Source organism: Gracilinanus agilis, chromosome 3 (assembly GCF_016433145.1).
Source record: "Gracilinanus agilis isolate LMUSP501 chromosome 3, AgileGrace, whole genome shotgun sequence".
Taxonomy (NCBI): domain Eukaryota; kingdom Metazoa; phylum Chordata; class Mammalia; order Didelphimorphia; family Didelphidae; genus Gracilinanus; species Gracilinanus agilis.
Window position 1 is genome coordinate 628,181,377 of NC_058132.1, and position 14,946 is coordinate 628,196,322.

The window sequence follows — 14,946 nt, forward strand, 5'->3', positions numbered from 1 at the left end:
CATAAAGCACTTAATTTTGATATTTGAAATATAACTTTATTATAATCTAAATTTTAAAAAAAGAATGGGAATGACAGTAACAAACAAGATTCGCCACTGAATAATGTAATGGGACTGTAGCAGTCTTATATTGAAACTCAAGGGGACATAATTGCAGTCCAAAACAACTAAATATTCAGGTCCAAAATAGGAATTACATATATAAATATAACATGGCCACGTTCACTCCAAATCTCCTTCATTTCCTTCGGTATCCCAAAGATTTAAGCACGTGTTCTGCTCAGCTACTTGATAAAATGGCAAACACGATACAGAACAGTTGCCTATAAAACTAGACCTCGGGTGCTGGGCTCTAGTTTTATTCCCTTACAGGTCATCATCTTCATTAGGGAGTGCAGTTGTCTGAGCAATCTGTAAGTCCTGCTCATACTGTGCTGCCAGCTCTGGATCCATGACAACCTCTTGGGGTGCAAGAGCAGGAAGAGCAACAAATTCCAAATTAGGGTCTCCGATAAGTTTTCTAGCAAGCCAAAGGAAGGGCTTCTCAAAGTTGTACTTACTTTTGGCTAAAATGTCAAAGTCCTAGAGATTCTTTTTTCCAGGAAAGACAATTGCTTTTGCCTTGACTTTTTTTTCAACCCTTACCTTCTGTCTTAGACTTAATACGGGATATTAGTTGCAAGGCAGAAGAATGGAAAGGAGTGGGCAATGGGTATTAAATGACTTGCCCAGGGTCATAAAACTAGGAAGTATCTGAGATCTAATTTGAACCCAGGATGTCCCTTCTCTAAGTCTGGCTCTCAATCCACTAATCCATCCCTTGCTTTGACTTTTCTATCCTTACTATCTACTTCGTTGCCATATAATACTATAGAGTTATTTTCACGTACTCGTGCCAGATATCTATATCAGTTAGGCACATTCTGGTAAGTAATTCTTTTTTTTATTTGAAAAATGTTATTTAATTAATTAATTTAGAATATTTTTCCATGGTTACATGATTCATGTTCTTACCCTCCCCTCCTCCCACCCCCTCCCATAAACAACAAGTAATTCCACTGGGTTTTGCATGTGCCATTGATCAAGATCAATTTCCATATTATTAATATTTGCATTAGGGTGATCTCTTAGAGCTGTAAGTAATTCTTGGTGCTACCTCAAACATTATAATGGTGTACTGAACTTGCATATGACAACCATCTCTCAGGCCACCAAATTTCTCCTGGCCAGCTGAATCCCATACGTTTAATTGAATAGGACCTCTGTTAGTATAGAACACGAGAGGATGGATCTCAACATTCACCGTGGCCGCATATTTTATATTTTGATGACAGACAGTTGGCCAGGAGTCAGGAAGATCTGGGTTCAAATTCAATCTCCATCACTTAATAGCTGTGACACTCTAGGTCAGGGATCAGCAATGTATGGCTCTTTCTGCAGGAGCCATAAAGACAATTTTTTTTCAGGCGCTGTTACAGGAGCGGCACTGTGAGCACTGTACGGCTCTCACGAAATTACATTTTAAAAAATGTGGTGTTTATGGCTCTCACAGCCAAAAAGGTTGCCGACCCTTGCTCTAGGTGAATCACTTAACTTCTGTTTGCCTCATTCTCCTCAACTGTAAAGTGAGGATAATAATAGCAACTACCTTGCAGAGTTGCTATGAGGATCAAATGAGATAATATTTGTAAAAAACACTAAGCACAAAATAGGGGCTAACTAAATACTTATTCTCTTCTTCTTTCCCCCATTATCTTTTTCTTTGATTCTCAGGTTGAAATAACTAAAGAATTTGTCACTTGGTAATTGGCCTTTCCATTTTTTGGCAACTTGGAAGCAGGTAATCTGTCTCTGGGACCATACTTGAAGCCTTTTTAACCTGGAAGAACCTATCAATGCTGGTACTCTTCTGCCATGGCTTTTAAGAATTCAAGATAACCTACATGCCAAAAGGAAGTATCAAAGTAGGAATTTATGGAAGACCTGAAGTTCTACTGCTGGGAATTTATAGTTTTGGGAATCGATTCCTTGAAGGCTTCTTGGTCAACAGGAATAATTTATTAAAATGTAAATCTCCCTAGAGGGAATAATACCATAAGCCTTATTAGTTATTCCTTATCCATATTATTCTTAGTTATTTGATAGCTCATTAAGAGCAAAGACTTTCTAAAGAATAAGAGTCTGAGAACTGCAAAAGCTTAGAGCTAAAAGTGACTAGAGTGGGCAGCAAGGCATGAGGAGGACAATGGATTTGGAATCAAATCTGTATGTGTCTCTGTGGGGTTAAAAAGGAATGCTGGGGTGTTACTTTTATAGCAGATTTAGGATGTATTACTTTTTTTCCTTTTAAAAAAAATGAAAATCCTTACCTTCTGTCTTAGAATGAGAATGAATCCTGTGTATTGGTTCTAAGGCAGAAGTGTGGTAAGGACTAGGCAATGGGGATTAAATGACTTATCCAGGGTCACACAGCTAGGAAGTGTCTGAGGTTAGATTTGAATCAAGGACCTCCCATCTCTAAGCCTGGCTCTCAAGCCACTAGTTGCACTTAGATTTCAAAAGGGAATTCCAAACTTTTGGGGGAATTTGAATCTAGAGGATTTTAGGACCCTCTTGAAAAGTGGGACCCATCTGAGAGGGAAGGGCATCGTATGATTGTTTCTGGACTATTATGAATCTCTTATGTATTTTCTGCATTATTTATGGACTCCTATGAGTCCTTTGAGTCTTCTATATATTATGAGGGGTGAAATAAGGGCTCTCCTATACCCAATAAAATGTACTTGTTACCTCAAGTTCTTATTTAGGTGTTTGAGATTCTTCTGCCCACATCTATGAAGATCTAGACATGATGTGTATTTGGAGATATTTTTCCCAGAATAAGTTCTGGGCAATATAACAAATCAAATAAAAAGTGATATTTTTACAGGATGCTTCTTCCAAGATCTGTCCCAGATCAGAGCTTGGGGTTGTTGGTTACTAGTTACAGACTTATTGAATATCAGCCCTAGAAAGACTCTTTGAAATCTTCTAGTTTGACATATAAAGAAACTGAGCCAGAGCACCAAGCCTTCAATCAGGAGGACCTGGGTTCAAATCTGGCCACGGACACTTTCTAGCTGTATGACCCTGGGCAAGTCACTTAACCCCCATTGTCTAGCCCTTTCTGCTCTTCTGCCTTAGAATTGATACCAAGAGAGAATGTAAAGGTTTAAGGGAAAAATGAAAGAAACTGATGCCTAGCAAGATCAAAATTTTTTGAGCAAAGTCACAAAGCTGATTAGTCACAGAACCTGGCCTGAAATCCAAGCCTCCTAAATGGTTGCTCAGTGTTTTTTTCACTACTCCAGGATGTAAGATACTTGCCAAAAAGGTGAGCTTGTAGGATAATAAAGGTATGTTTCACCTACTTCACCTTTTATTATTTGGACTGACCTTGAATCATGAAGATCTTTGGAGATGAAGTTTATAAGATTATTGCAGTTCTCATTCTATATCTCATCAAGAGATATTATACTTTTATAGATTAGTGTAGGACATAAAAGGAAGACAAACTTCTAAACTAAGGAGAAATGAGCACCATAAGTTTAGAGTTGGAAAGGGCCAGGGATTTTTTCAACTTTTGTTGTGCAGGACCCTTGGGCAGCCTGGTGAAGCTTATGAAGCTCTTCTCAGAATTATATTTTAAATACACAAAATCACGAACTGAAGAATAGAAACATGAAAGACACACACACACACAAAATAAATCAATGCACAAAAACAAATCTGTAGGATTACAAAGGAAATCATTTATGTGGAAATAGTTATCAGAGCAGTAAGGAACAAGTTAATGGTTCCCAGGTTAAGAACTGATCTAGTCCAATTCTCTCATTTTTCAGATGAAGACCAGAATAACTTGCCCAGGGTCATACAGGTAGTTAATAATAGAGCTGGGATTTGATTGCCTCCTCTTCTGACTTCAAATCCAATGTTGTTTTTCCCCACTGTACCATGCAAGTCACAGGTGTCCTTAGAAATCTCAATCTCTCTGGTTATTCTTTGATTTTAAATGACTTGTTATGACAAAGAACATCTTTGTTAGGGATGACATAAATAAGAGAGTAGTAAAAGAAACTACACTACAGAACAAAGATATACTTCTATATTTTATGTAACTTGAAAAAAACAAACAAGATAAAAACAGGTTTGGTCTCTTACATGGAATAGCAGATCATTTGTCATTGGGAAGAAAGCAATGAAATGCACCCTTGCAAATGGCATGGAATGTGGTGGACAGGAGAGCTTCCTTTGTTTACTGTTCAGTTTCCTTGTCCAAGGTAGATATGAAAATGGATTAGCATGCATGTTGCCCAGAAATGAGAAGGACTACTTAGCCTTTCTCATGATCTATTTAATGGTTGCCCTTAAACAGAACTGAATCCGACCCTTTTCTCACCTATTTTGTTTTCAATTCATATTTTGGCTTTGGTTTTTGTTGTAAGACACAGTTCTGTCAAGGCCACCACCAAAGGCTCCTCTGCCTCATGGCTATGCCAATGCTTAGACCAGATGGGACAAGAATAGCTAGCACTCTTATGACACTTTGAGGTCTATAAAGGACTTTACGAATATCTCATTTGATCCTCATGACAATCTTTGGAGCAGGTGCTGTTATTCTGCTCATTTGACAGATGAGGAAATTGAGGGGGCAAGATTAGATGACTTGCCCTTAGTCATGCGGCTAGCAAATGACTGAGTCATGATTTAAACTCAGTCCAGTGCCCTGTCCAATGCATCATCTACTTACTAGTGTAAGGGCTAAATTTAATGGTTGGACAATAATTTTATGAAGTTATGTGGTCACCAATATTTATCATATCTTGAGTCAGAAATTTATTTATAAATATTTACAAAATGGAGAGGAAACACTAAAGTAGAGAAACGTGAAGAGGTTAGCGAAGTTATCTATTCTATCAACCTAAATGTTTACTCCGGATCTGCTTAATCCAGGCAGAGATTAATTAGCCCTCAACCAGGAAGGCTGGTGGTAAGTGGCAATTGAAACCAAATTTTTTAACCTATACTCTTCAGATTCCATTCTCTCCCATATTTTAAAAATCAGGGGGATTGTTTTTTGTTTTTCTCATTGGCACCTCTTCCATTCTCCATGATTTTAAATAGGTTACTGACATGTATCTCAGCATTGTGTTTACCACCCATTTCTGTCAGTTATTTCGGTATTTGAGCCAAATAACTTGAATTCACTCCAACTAGTAGATAAATCTGAGTTGCCCAAAGTATATTGACTTGATCAGAGCAACACAGCCAGCAACACTCGAACTCACCCAAAGTCCCACACTGTCAACTATTGCCTCATAGATGAAATGTAAATTCTTAATCTTATTAATAAGGGTCTTCCACAATCTAGTCTCAACTGATATTTCTAGGCCTCTCATATAAACTTCCATTCAAATAATCTCTCAGAGGTTGGTCAGATATTGAAGATACCAAGGTCATCTACTGTGTCTTAGGCCATCTCCAGTTGTCCTGACTTTTGTCTTGCCAGTGGATTTCCATAATGCTGGAAGAGAGATTGAGGATGATGACTGTATGTCTACCTCACTTTTTAAATCCAATTTACATGCAAGTCAAGACATCACTCTTGATATCATTGGTCTTCTTAGAAAATAATGAAGGACCACTACCAACAACTTCAACAGTCTATTTCCAACCAAATAGGCTAAATCTCCATTCCCTGGTTTTGTCTTCTCTCATCCCATCCCAGATTCTCCCATCTCCATGACTGCTCACACCATCTTCTATGCTTGGAATAGCCTGCCCCTGATAATTTCACTACTGAAATCCCTCCCCTTCTTTAAGGTCTCATGTTGCCACCACCTTTTCCAGGAAATATTCCAGGATTATCCCTCAACCTAGGTGGAAGGGATGTCTTTATCTTCAATTTCTTATATCCTTTTGCCTGTACCCTCCCTTTCCCAACTTTATACTTATCACATTCTTTCCTATATTATGCTTATTTGTGCATGTATCTTTTCCTTTATTAGATTGCATTTTTCCTTCAGAATAGGACCTGAGACACATTTGTCTTTGATACGCCAGCTTCTAGTAAAGTGCCATCATACAGTGTTGTCTTATAGACCTGGGTTCAAATCCCATCTCAGAATAGAAAAAAAGCCCCTTTTTAAGGGTTAGGGGGCACAGGTCTGGATCTATGACTTTATTGAATTCCCCCAGGGGGAAAAACTCCAAGGAAGAAGTTGTATATTTCCTTGGAACTTGTAGTCTTAGAGAATTGCCCAGCACATAGAAAGAGTAAGCAATCTTTTCTGGGTCCCATAACCCAAACAAGGAATCAGGTCTTGCTGACTCGGAGGCTAATTCTGCTCTCTGTGCCCAACTGTTTCACATGAAAATGTCTCTACAGAAAAGATTTCATTAAAAAGTAGAGCACTCATATAAATACAGTATAGAATCTTCAAGCATGTTATAATATGATATCAGGGATTTTAACCTCTTTGTCTATTACAGACCTCTTTGGCAGTCTGCTTCTCAGAAAAATGTTTTTAAAATTTAGAAGACAAAATACATAGCACGACAAAGACAACACATTTTACTGAAATAAAATTATCAAAATATTAAAAAACAAGTTCATGGACCTCAGGTTCAGGATCTCTGCCTTAAAGATACATGAGCGAGAACTTTGAGACTCTTGCTTCCTGATATCATGCATGTCATCAGAAATGTTTTCTAATGGTGCTTGGTATAGAAAAATATTTAGATTTTGGAGTCTGGCTTCTCCAGGGAATACAAATAGTAATTCTTTTTTTATGTTCTAAAATTGCATTATCCTATTATATGAATTTAACATAAATCTGTAGCCCTCTTTCGTTCTTAATTTTTAATTTTTTAAATAAAGTTATTTTCAGATATTTTCCCATGGTTATATGATTCATGTTCTCTCCCTCTCCTCCTCCCTCCCCAAGTTGACAAGCAATTTCACTGTGTTATACATGTGTTGTCATCTATTACCATATTATTCATTTTTGCAATAGAGCAATCTTTTATAACCAAAACCCCAAATAATATACCCACATAAACAAGTGATAGATCATATGTTTTCTTCTGTGATTCTGCTCCCACAGTTCTTTCTCTGAATGTGGATAATGTTCTTTCTCTTAAGTCCCTCAGGAATGTCCTGGATCATTGAATTGCTACTAGTAGCAAAGTCAATTACATTTGATTATTCCAAGATGAAAAACAGTAATTCTTTTTTAAAAAAACATTTATTAATATTTATTTTTAAGAAAAGTTAACATGCTTACATAATTCTTGCTCTTACTTTCCCCTTCACCCTCTGAGCTCCCCCCACCATGGCTGATGCGTATTTCCACTGGTTTTAACATGTGTCATTGATCAAGACCTATTTCCAAATTGTTGATAGCTGCATTGGTGTGGTAGTTTTGAGTCTACATCCCCAATCATGTCCGCCTCAACCCATGTGTTCAAGCAGTTGTTTTTCTTCTGTTTCCACTCCTGTAGTTCTTCCTCTGAATATGGGTAGTGTTCTTTTCCATAAATCCCTCAGAGCTGTCCTGTGTCATTGCATTACTGCTAGTACAGAAGTCCATTGCATTCGATTTTACCACAGTGTATCAGTCTCTGTGTACAATGTTCTTCTGGCTCTGCTCCTTTCGCTCTGCATCAATTCCTGGAGGTCTTTCCAGTTCACATGGAATTCCTCCAGTTTATTATTCCTTTGAGCACAATAGTATTCCATCACCAGCATATACCACAATTTGTTCAGCCATTCCCCAATTGAAGGACATACCCTCATTTTCCAGGAAAAACAGTAATTCTTAAAATTTTAATGGCTGATAGCTGATATTTACTTAAAACTTTAACATGTATACATGCACATACTATCTCATTTCATTCACACAACAAACTTATGAAAAGGATATTATAAAAATAGCTATTTTTAAGCCCATTCTACAGAAGAGTAAAAGTGTGTGAGAGGAGTTAAGTGATTGGTCCATGAATTTGGGAGGGTTAAATGATTACCTATGGTCACATAGCTAGAAAGTGTCAAATTTAAGACCTGTTCCCAGATCTCTACTGAACCCAGTTCAATGATTTCTTTTTTTGCCACATCATTCCTTCTTTTACACCTTTGAAAAATACAAGTGAAATAGAAAAGAGAATTGAAGTTAACATGGAGATTGTTATGATCCACTGTGAATGGAACACAAAAAAAATAGATGTTTTAAATAGTGCTGAAGAACACTGAAGAAGAATTTTCTGGAGATGAAGAAAATCACATGAGAGAAGACTGCTTTGGTTTTTGATCTAGGAATTAATTTAGCAGAAAGGCAGCCATTTTACCACATTCTGGAGCTCCTGCAACACCATCACCTTCACTCTGCCTTTGTTAGAAAATCATCTCAGGGACTTTCTTCAGAACATAATTTCCAGAGCAATTTCCATGATTGGTATCCATTAGTTCTAAGGCCCCAATAATCTCAATTTTCAAGCTCCGCATTGCATTTGAGAAAGAGCCTAGGGTAGCGAATAAAAGGCATTGTCCTTAGAGTTAGCAAGACCTTATTTCAAATGTGGAACACGAAGCTGCACAGTTGTGAACAAGTCCCGTGGCCTCTTGGGCCTCAGTCTTATTATCTGTAAAAAATGTGTTTCTGTGAGGAAAGTTTATATAAAGCTTTGTACCTAGATGAACTGCTTTCTTCTACCTATGACACACTATAATAATTGATATTTATAACAGTGATATTAAGTCATCTAGGGAATATTAAAATAATGTAAAGTACTCTGTTTCCTAAGGCAGGGGAATAGAGAATATATTTGAGAAGGTTATAATTAAATATCGAAGTGGTTAAAGTGTTCGTCTTTCTCTAAAAATCTCAGTCATTTGGAACACCTAGCTCTGAGAGCATTACAAGTGATTTAGATGCTCCTGGACATACTATGACTATTTGATTCAAAGGGACTCTAAGAGGCAGCATGCCATATAACCATTATATACCATTAGAACATTTCATTGTGAAAATGTATTTTTTTATCATGAAATTTAAAAATATACATAGCCGATCCAAGTCACAAAAGCACCTGTCATCATCTAGAAACCAGTGTTTCCTCTGAGGGAGTTGATTAATTCTACTAAGTAATTTATTAAGAGTTAAAACACTTTATAGAGAGGGGCAGTGAAGTAGCCAGGGCTAGTCAGGATATTTCTGGGTTCAAATCTGGCCTCAGACACTTCCTAGCTATGTGACCCTGGGCAAGTCACTTAACCCCAATTGTCTAGCCCAAACCTTTCTTCTGCCTTAGAATCGATTGTACTACTTCCAATTCTTTCTTTTTTTCTCTTCTAATTTACCTGTGGTGGTGGCCCTTTGCCCCATAAAGAACTCTTTCCTGAACTGGAGACTTTTAATAGTCAATTTTTATTAGCTAGTATCTGCATTGTGGAGCTTGTGATGGAAATCACCCTATTTGCAGAGAGATGGCTTCTCTGGGTCAATACCTTGCCAGGGGTTGTGGTCCAGCCAGAAGCAATGATCTGGGTTCTTATATCAAGGGAGAGCCCCAAGCCCTCCTACTATAGCTGAGCTGCCTTGCACTGTCTTAAGAGAGGATTGGGACAGAATAGAGTGGGAAAGTCTTAAGGAAGAGAAAGAAGAATAGGTTATGTTGAGTCCAGCTGTTCCTGGTAGCTAATAGACTAGTCATCACTGTGGAGACTTTGTAAAGAGTCAGCAAAGAGACTGAATATATAGTGGGGAAAGTAGATGAAATGAAAATCAGCATTCCTAGGTTCAAATCCTGCTTTTGCCAATTGCTAGCTATGAAACCCTGGGCAAATCATTTAAACAGAGTCATAAGTAGCTAATTTTGCACCTGAAGCAATAAATTACATTCTTCTAAACTAATGGGAGACTTTGAATTATAAATAGTGTTTTAGTTATTTTTGTATTATGTATCCCATTCTGGCCTTACCCTGTTATTCCTCTGTATCTAAGACTTGATTTCTTCAGCTATGAAATGGAAACAATAACACATCTTACCTCACAAGGCTGCTGTGAAGGTTAAATGCTCTAGAGATACAAGTTATTATCCAGTTGTTTGAAGGGTGATGCTCTGATCCAGGTGAGCCTCAGGAGTTGTTATCCAAATGGCTACATATCTGGCATCTCCAGGAGTCAGTCTTGATTATGAGTTTGTCTCTGTGTTTATTTCCCAGATACTGGCCCACAAGAAGGAAGGTAGGAGATGTGTGTGTTGGTTCTTTCCAGGTTTCTCTTCTCTGTAGGCACTGATTCTAGACTAGCTATCCTTGGCACCTCCTAACTGGCTGTGAATCAGTCTTCTTGATTGAACAGGCAAGTGGGGAGATGAGGTCTTCGAGAAAAAGGGCTATAATTCTCTGCCTTGGTACTGAAGAACCATATATAAGTAAATTACTTTATACCACATCTTGATATGGAGTACTAAGCAGAGTCATTTAAAAGTAAACAAAGCAATGTGTTGATTAAAGTAAATTAGTTTTCCATATATAAAATTATTTATCTTTCTGAAAATCACCATAAACATCATCAACAGTACCATTAGGAAGTGTAAGCTCTATTGAACTTGTCTTAGAAAAGAAGGCCAAAAGAAAATTGTCACAGAACTAATTTCTATACAGGAAGGGATTTGCCTTGCTTATCACAAATCAGAATAGCAATCTTACTTGTTTTGAATGGACCCAATGATATCTCTGCATTGACCTTCCACTATAAAGAGAGGACTATCATATAAATGACTAAACCTGGGATTCATCTTTGATGACTCTCTTTCTTGCCTTCTCCTATATCTAACCCATTACCAAGTTTTGCTTATTCTATCTCTCGCCCAACTCCATCATCCATTCTCTTATTTTTATTCATATAAATACCACCTATTTTCAGCTCCTTTTTGCCTCTTCCCAGGACTATTATAATATCCTCCCTACTGAGCTCCGGGTTCTCATTTCCTTCTTCCCTTCTCTAATCCGTTCTCCATCCAGTTGCCAAAATAATCTTGATAAAGCACCAATATGACTAGGTTACCTTCCTCCTCCTGAGCCTTCAACAGCTCATTATTTACCTCTGGGATAAGATATAAGTTCTGTACCATGACATTTAATACCCTTCACAAAATGATTCTGGGATACCTTTCCAGTTTTTTTCCTCTCACAATAATCCCTTTCACGTTGTATGTCCTAGTAAAACTGGTCATACTTGATTTTCTACAAACTCAGGATTCTATCTCCTTCCCTTGACTTTCCATTGACTCTGTTATTCCCCTCTCTCCCACCTTGGAATGCTTTCTTCTACCTCTTAGAAGCCCTTGTTTCTTTCAAGGCTCAGCTTATGGGCCATTTCCTTTGGAAAGACTTCTGTAGTTCCCTTCATCATAAGTACTATTTGTCTCTTTAAATCTATTTATGTGTTGTATCCTTAGTAGAAGGTTAGCATGTTGAAGGTAGGGGCTGTTTTTGAACTTGAATTTATTTTGTCTAATTTCTTTTATATTATTTAGTATAAAAAGAATTCATCTTCTATAATCCTTTAAGTAGTATATGTAACTAGGGTGTTAGAAAAGTTAACTGTGATAGATAAGGAGAGAGTTAGCTTAAGAGTTCTGTTATAAACCTTCAGATGTTAAGTACACATCTTTACTATCTCCTGATTCCTAATAAAGATAACAGAAGAAATAAGATAGTTGTAAAATTAGAAAATTATTGCTAGCATTTGCTTTTTTAGGAATGCATGTCAATAGTAGGGTCTTCAGATTTTATGACTCAAAGAGACCACTTTGAATATCTTTAAGTTTCTTCTTGTAAGTTATTGTCTATAATAAGGTCAGCACATTTTTTCCTAAGATATTGTCTGAGGATATTGGTGACAAGATCAAGAAAGTGGTTGGACCCAGTACTAGAATTTATTAACTATAGCTAATATACTTTGACTATTGGGTTTGTTAATCAATATTTTGTATCAACTGTCAAAATCCTAGAAAAACAAACTGTAAAATTCACAAGAGGTCTTTTCATCACAGACTGAGTGTGAAGGGGCCACTGAACTTTATTTACCCATGAATAAAGTCCATTTTCAGCTCAGAATTATGGCCCAGAAATTTCTTTTTCTTACATTTCTTTCCTTTTGTCTCTAAATTTCCAGCACATAGTCTAATATCATGTGTGCAGTAGGTGCTTAATAAATACTTGTTGGATTAGGGCATAAAATAACTACATTTTCCCATTTCTAATATTATTTACTATATTTTTATATAGTATCACATTTTATGTTTTATCATGTTATATCATGTTTATATATCATGTAAATACAAGCATATATTTTGTATAATATATTTACTATATTCTAGTATTATTTATGATAAATAAATACTATACATAGACCATACTATTTCCCTAAGTAGAATATCCTTGGATATGCTGTAGTTCATGTAGGGATATATAGTTTGGTTATGCATGTGGAGTAAGGAGGGGAAGATGGCTTTTACTAGACTGAATAGGAAAATGAAGACAAGTCAGAGAGATTGGGAGCTAGTTATCAAGTTTATTCAAGATCAGTAACTTTTAAAATTCTTTCCCCTACTACCACCTCATCAAGTACCACCTTTCCCACTCTTGTGAACACTAAAATGATTTTGTTCTTATTGTGACTTTTAATACTTTGACCCATCCCTCTGTGTAATTAGCAATCTTGAACCCTTGGACTCCATCTCCCAGAATTCTTTTTCATCTCCCGGAATCCTTTCCCCTTCATCCACGTTGCATGCTTATATTGTATAGATAAATGTGGGTGTGCCACATTGTTTAGTGGCTTTTTTTTTTCTGACATCAAGCCTACATTTTCCATTTTGTAACTTCTACCCAATATTCCTGGTTCTCCTTTCTGGAACGAAACAGCTCCTGGACTTCTAAGTATTGGTCTCGCTATTGGATAAATACCCCGAGGAATACAGCCAAGGGAGGATTTGGGTTGGTTACCTAAAAGGCATACCTATGACACAACATGCTGTGTACATGCAGGAAAATGTGACTCTTGATTGGTGGAAATGCCTCTGAGCCCATGATGCCGTATACCCATGGAGAGACTTCAAAGAGACTGGAAGAGAGAGAAGGAAATGTAAGAAATAATGTGAGAGAAGATCTAAATTTATAATAATGGAGTCAGAGATATGTGGATAAAACCAGACCCTCAATGTGTCTCTTGACTCCTAGGACTTGTACCCCCAGAGACATCTAAAAGTAGCCTTTCCTAAATGAGAATGTTTTACAATTGTTTTCTTATGATTTGTGTTTCAGATTCTCTCCCTTCTTCCCTTCCCTCTCCTCCTTAAGGTGGTAAATGATCTGTTATAGGCTAAATATCAGTGCTTTCATGCAAATCTTATTTCCATTAGGCCACTTACTTTCTTTTTAATTAAAACAAAATCTTTACCTTCCATCTGAGAATCAATACTGTGTATTGGTTCCAAGGCAGAAGAGTAGTAAGGGCTAGGCAATGAGGGTTACATGACTTATCCAGGGTCACACAGCTAGGAAATATCTGAGGCCAGATTTGAGGCCATTTACTCTTACTCAGTCCATTGCCTACACTGACCTGTGTCACTTCCCCAATTTCTTTTAAGGTTTGTTTGTATAAATATGTTTGCTTGATAACTGTGACTGACTTTGGGGGGAGAGAAAGCAAAGCCAATCAAGATAAATTAGTTCACTATCTTCGTCTTTTAGAGTGGCCAAAGAAAGTAGATTTTACTTAGAACCCCCAAATAATATCATATCCCTAGACTACAAATATCTGATATGTAGCAGATAGCCCAACTCTAGCCCAATAACCTTCTTGAAGATGGAAGAGTAAAGGAGTATTCAGCCAAGATCTTCCTGATGCTCTATTAAAAGAACAGAAACCATAGGCTCCCTCAGAACCATTCAACAAAGCATCCCAGATCATATCATATTCCTGCAACAGAAGCTGTCTGTTTCCCTATGATACAGATGTTTTTACGTTAAGTATAAGCTTCAGGACAGACCATTGCATGAGAATCATTAAATCCTCAAATTTGAGATTTGGAAGGGATGTTGGAAACCATCTAGTCCAATTTATACCTGGTCAAGAAATCTCTCTTACCACATGCCCAAATAACCATCCAGTCTGTGCTTAAAGATTTCCAAAGGCCTCCCATTCCATCTGGGATTAGCTCCAGTTGTTAGGAAGTTTTTCCTGACATCAGTCCAAAATTTCTGCAACTCAACTTTTTACTCTTTGTACTATCCTCTGGGGCCAAGTAAAACAAGGGCAATCCTTCTCCATACGTATACGGATAGTCTAAATACCTTGAGATGGCTCTTATATTCCCTTGAAAGGCTCTCCTTTTTCAGGGTAAACACCCCTTGGTCGTTCAGCTCATATTTATCCATCAGGGCCTCAAGGCCTCTAACTTTCTTGGACGCCATTGATAGCTTGTTAATGTCTTTCCTAAAATGGAACACCAAGAACTGAACATAGCATCCCCTAAACAGTTTGGCCAGGGCAGAGTACAGAGGTGTCAACACAGTACTACCCCTACTTGTATGAAACACTGCATCCATTTAAATTTGGCCTAACATTGTATTTTTGTCTTATGATTTGGTCTTGATTGTATTTTTTGACTCCCTTACTCTACTCTTGACTCCTATTGAATGTGCAATTCATTCACTACCTAATTAATTACCAAGTTCTGTTAATCCTACCTCTCCACAATCTCTTGCATCTATCCTTTCCTCTCTCTTTCCTTTGCCACTTTTCCAAATGCCAGCTTCTTAGACTACTGCTTGGCTCCCAACTGATTTTCTAGTATCATTTCTCTCTTTTCTGTAATATGCCCACCATACTTCTT

At 37.3% G+C, this 14,946-nt stretch overlaps 1 pseudogene; it reads right to left on the reverse strand.

Moving 5' to 3' along the window:
* Positions 1 to 366: 366 nt before the first annotated feature.
* LOC123241953 lies at positions 367 to 14,524 on the reverse strand (annotated as a pseudogene).
* Between the last annotated feature and the right edge of the window lie 422 nt (positions 14,525 to 14,946).